The sequence below is a fragment of the Orycteropus afer genome, unplaced genomic scaffold (assembly GCF_000298275.1).
Source record: "Orycteropus afer afer isolate SDZICR_OR568_19922 unplaced genomic scaffold, OryAfe1.0 scaffold00045, whole genome shotgun sequence".
NCBI lineage: Eukaryota > Metazoa > Chordata > Mammalia > Tubulidentata > Orycteropodidae > Orycteropus > Orycteropus afer.
In genome coordinates, this window is record NW_006921632.1 from 9,300,832 (window position 1) to 9,306,268 (window position 5,437).

The 5,437-nt window shown below is 38.3% G+C and overlaps 1 pseudogene; it reads right to left on the bottom strand.

The window, feature by feature from the left end:
- Positions 1-1,472, bottom strand: part of LOC122149758 — a 3,102-nt pseudogene extending 1,630 nt beyond the window's left edge.
- Positions 1,473-5,437: the final 3,965 nt, after the last annotated feature.

Sequence of the window (5,437 nt, forward strand, 5' to 3'; positions counted from 1 at the left end):
TTTTTGCACATGGTCACCACAGTCATGCAGTAGGAGGACTGGGGCTTGAATAGGAGACCTGGGGAGGGGGAAGTGCCCATCTGCAAAGAGCGGACCTGGCTGTAGACTTTAAGTATTTTTTGGTTATTGCTATTTTGTTAGTGAAATAGAAAACAAGGTCATCAACAGGGGATGAGGAGGTGGAAAGAAGTTTAAGCAGAGAGACAGTGTGGACAGCTGGAAAGGAAATGTCCTAGGGAGATAGCATAGGATTGCACCAAAGACTCACATGAGTTTAAACAAAAACTGAATGAATTTAAAGTAAAACGTGTCAGCATGGTTATGTATACACACCCTGCCCCAAGCATATTCAGCTTCTCAGGAGCATCTCTGAAGTAAGCAGACAATTCGAAATAACTAGGATTGGGTTTGACTGAAAGTCCCTGGGTGGCCCAAACTGTTTGTGCTGAACTACTAACCAACAGGTTGGCAGTTGAATCCACCTGGTGATACTTCAGAATAAAGGTCTGGCAATCTGCCTTTGTAAAGATTACAGCCGTGAAAACCCCATGGAGCTCATTTCTATTCTGTAACACATGGGTCACTATGAGTCAACTTGGGTTTTGCCAGAGGAGCTCAATAGAAAGAAAGAGGTGTTGTGAGTATAAGCAATGGAATAATTTTAATGATGTGTTTTGATAACCAAGAGGTAGAGAATAATGAGGACATGAATGAAAAGTTGGTAAACTCAAAAAATTGTAGATTCTGGAGGGGTAGAGTTACTGGAATTGTTCGAGTTATTTCTCACCTGGATTTTTCTGAAGACTCTTTAGTAGTTGTTATGGATTGTACTGTGTCCCCCAAAAGATATGTTGAAGTTCTAACCTTTACTACCTGTGAATGTGACCTTGTTTAGAAATAGGGTCTTTGAAAATGTTTTCAGTTAATATGAGGTCATATTGGAGAGAGGATGGATCCTGATTCTTATGAAAGAGAGGAAGAGACAGACTGAGGAAAAAAGTGGCCATATGAAGACAGATGCAAAGATTTGAATGATCTACCAGTCAAAGAATACCAAGTATTGCCAACAGTCACAAGAAGATAGGATAGAGGCATGAGACACATTCTCCCTCACAGCCCTCAGAAGGAATCAACGCTGCCAATATTGTCTCCAGAACCATGAGGAAGCACATTTCTGCTCTTACAAACCTCCCAATCTGTAGTATTTTGTTGTGGTAATCCTAGGCAATTATTACATTCATTTTCTTAATCTTTTCCAGTCCATTCTCCAGCTATGGACAGAATGATTCTCCTGACATGAAAAGCTGATGGAATCACTCCTTGCAAACTCTTCAAGAGTTTCCCAGGAGACTTTGGATAGTGGCTAAATCTTTTCTTGACTTGAAATTCTGTCGATATCTCAAGCCTAATGTTCAACACTTCTTTAGCACCTTCAGTACCTCCAGCCCCACCTGTTTATTTGAAGCCTTCATTATTTATCTTTTCTCCAAGACTTTACACATACTGTTCTCTTTGCTTTGACCACTGCTCCCTATCTCTGAGCTTGTTTTTCTGTTTGTTACCTATCTTTTTTCACTAAATATAAGCTCACTGATGGCAAGTTTCTGTCTCCTTCACCACTGTATACAAAATAGCTAAGATAGTGTCTGGTGCACAGCAGGTGCCTAATAGGCATTACTGTCTAACTAGCTTAGCAAACATTAGTTGAATTAATGCAATATTGAGCCTTTAAGGAAGCTTTTTAGTTTGCTCCTTGGAATTATAGTCCTTTGACATGATCTGATTAAAAGCAAAAAGAAATAAAGTTGGGAAAGAAATAGAATTCGATATCCATATATTTTGGGAAATGCTCCCAACCTTATTCCTTCTTTGGGATTCAGAATTTATTAGCATACCAAAGTCTTTCAGAACCCCTCCTGTGAAGAATTTTGATTATCCTTGTTTAAGCAAGCACATTGCAAAATGTATTTGATTTATTTTTATTTGATTTTAGAATAAAAAACACTGTGCTAGGATCTTCCTACTGTCATGCTAAGATACAAAGGCAGAAAACCTATGCTATAAAGGGCATTCAAATTGGTAAGGAAGGAATAAAACTATACTTATTCACAAGTGACATTATCCTATCCATAGAAAATCCCAGAGATTCCACAAGTAAGTTACTGGTACAAATAGAAGTGTTCAGCAATGTGGTGGGATGCAAGATCAACACACAAAAATCAGTTGAGTTCCTCTGCACTAACAAGGAGAACTCCAAAAAGGAAATCAAGAAAACAATACCATTTATAGTAGTCCCCAAAAGGATAAAATACCTAGGAATAAATCTAACTAGGGATGTAAAAGACTTGTACAAGGAAAACTATAAAAGACTCTTACAAGAATTGTGGTAAACTATGGTCAATGTCATGAGACAAAGTGTATGTGAACTGCTGTATGGAAAGTGAATTTGCTCTGTAAATCTTCACCCAAATCACAATTAAAAAAAGAAAAGAAAAGAGGGTTTACTGTAAGGTATAATAGAAAATTTCGGTGGTTTCCTTAAAAAAAAAAAAAAAACACTCTTGCAAGAAACCAAAAGAGACCTACATAAATGGGAAAAACATTCCATACTCATGGATTGAAAAACTTAACATTATGAAAATGTCAATGCTACCCAAAGCAATCTATGAATAAAATGGAACCCTGATCCATATCCTAACAACATTCTTTAACAAAATGGAAAAACTGATCTCCAACTTTATATGGAAAGGAGAGAGGTACCAAATAGCTAAACCAATATTGAAGAAGAAAAACAAAAGTAGGAAGCCTCACACTTCTCAGTCTTAGAATTCACTATATAAAACCAAACCAAATTCATTGTCGTTGAGTTGGATCTGACTCATAGAGACCCCTCCTTGGGGTGGTATCTCTACAGAACCGCCAGCCTTCTGGTTAGCAGTCAAATGCCTTTGGCGCTATGTCAACAGAGCTCCCAGAATTCCCTATACAGTCATAATAATCACAACAGCTTGGTACTGGTGCAAAAACAGACATATAAACTAATGGAAAAGAGTTGAGAACCCAGAAGTAAATCCACTCATTTATGGACAGCTGATGTTCAACAAAGGGTTGAAGTCCATTAAATGAGGAAGAGATAGTCTCTTTAATAAATGGTATTGGCAAAATTGAATATCCATTTGCAGAAAAATGAAACAGGATCCATACCTCACACACAAAAAATACTAACTCAAAACGGATCAAAGACATAAATGTTGAAACTAAAAGTACAAAGTTCCTGGACATAACATAGGGATAAACTTAAACCTGCTGCCATTGAGTTGAATTTGACTCATAGTGACCCTGGATGACAGAGTAGAACCCCCATAGGGTTTCCAAGAGTGTAAATCTTTACAGAAGCTGACTGCCTCATCTTTCTCCTGGAGAGTGACTGATGGATTCAAATGGCCGATCTTTTGATTAGCAACCAAATGCTTTAACTACTCTACCTCAAGAGGGACAAACCTAAGGGTCCTAATTTTTGGCATAAATACACTATCAAAAAACCCTGAAAATGCATAAGCAATAGAAGATAATGTAAATAACTGAGACCCCTTAGAAATTAAATAGTTACACTCATCAAAAGATTATCAAAAGAGTGAAAAGAAAACCTACAGACTGGGGAAAAAAATATATGGTAGCAAAATATCTGACAAAGGTCTAATCCCTAAACAGTATAGAAAACTTAAACAACTCAACAAGAAAAAATACAAACAATCCCATTCAAAAACAATCCAATTCTTGGTGAACAGACATTTCACCAAAGAAGGCATTCAGGCAGCTAACAAACATGTGAAGAGATGCTCATGATCATTAACCATTACTCACTGCCATAGAGTTGCATTGGACTCATAGTAACCCCCTTTGGGTTTCTGAGGTGGTAAATCTTTACAGAAGTAGATTGCCCACTCTTCCTTCTGCGGAGTGACTGGTGGGTTTGAACCACCAACCTTCTGGTTAGCAGTCAAATACTTTAGGCACTATGCCACCAGAGCTCCTTTAGCCATTTGTTGTTGGCCGTCAAGTCGGCCCCGACTCATAGCGACCCCTCCTTGGGTTTCCGAGGCAGTATCACTACGGAAGTAGGATTGCCCAACCTTCCTTCCGAGGAGTGGCTGGTGGGTTTGAACCGCCAGCCTTCTGGTGAGCAGTCAAGTGCCTTAGGCACTATGCTACCAGAGCTCCTTTAGCCATTAGAGAGGTGCAAATCAAAACTACAACACGATATCATCTCACATTTGCAAAAATGGCACTGATCCAAAAAGTAGAAAACAAAAAGTATTGACAAGGTTATGGGGAGATTGGAACTCTTATACACTGATGCTGGGATTGTAAAGTGGTACAATCACTATGGAAAATGGCGGCACTTCTTCAGGAAGCTAAAAATAGAAATAACTTACATTCCAGCAATCCCACTTCTAGGTACATATCCTAGAGACAAGAGCAGTGACACAAATAGACACATTCACACTCCTGTTCACTGTCACATTTTTCACAATACCAAATGAATGGAAACAACCTAAGTGCCTACTAAGGGACAAATGGATAAACAAATTGTGGTACATACATACAGTGGAATATTATGCAATAATAAAGACTAATGATGAGTCACAAAGCACCTTATAACATGGATGAATCTGGAGGACATTATGCTGAGTGAAATAAGTCAAACACAAAAGGACTAATATTACATGATACCACTTTTATAAAAAGTCAAGAATAGGTATATGCATAGAAAGCAATGCTCTTTGATGGTTAGTAGGGATGGGAGGGAAGAGGGAGATTCACTTACTAGATAGCAGACACGTGTTCATTCTGGTGATGGGAAAGTCAATACACAATATGTGGGAACTCAGCACAACTTGACCAAGGTAAATGAAGACACTGAGAGGTATGCAAGAATAAAGGACAACTACAGTAAAGGCTGGGAGCTCTGGTGGCATAGTGCCTAAGGCATTTGACTGCTAACCAGAAGGCTGGAGGTTCAAACCCACCAGCCACTCTTTGGAAGGAAGGTTGGGCAATCTACTTTTGTAGTGATACTGCCTCGGAAACCCAAGGAGGGGCTGCTATGAGTTGGATCCAACTCGATGGCAGTGTGTTATGTTTGTTGCATTACAGTAAATGCTATAATAAATATCAATTTTGCAATAGTAGTAATAGTAAGCCAAAAATAAGTGAGTGATTACATAGGAAGATATGTATGTTATATGGGTGTGAGAAGGCATATGATTGTACATGTTTGTATGTATATATTTATATATATTTTTGTATATGTTGCATATATATATTCATATATACAATAAAGTACATAGGGGGCATAGTTAGGAGTACTTCCTAGACATACTTAAATACCCCATGGGATTGATTTACTGGGTTTGAAGGCACAGGAATATAGTCT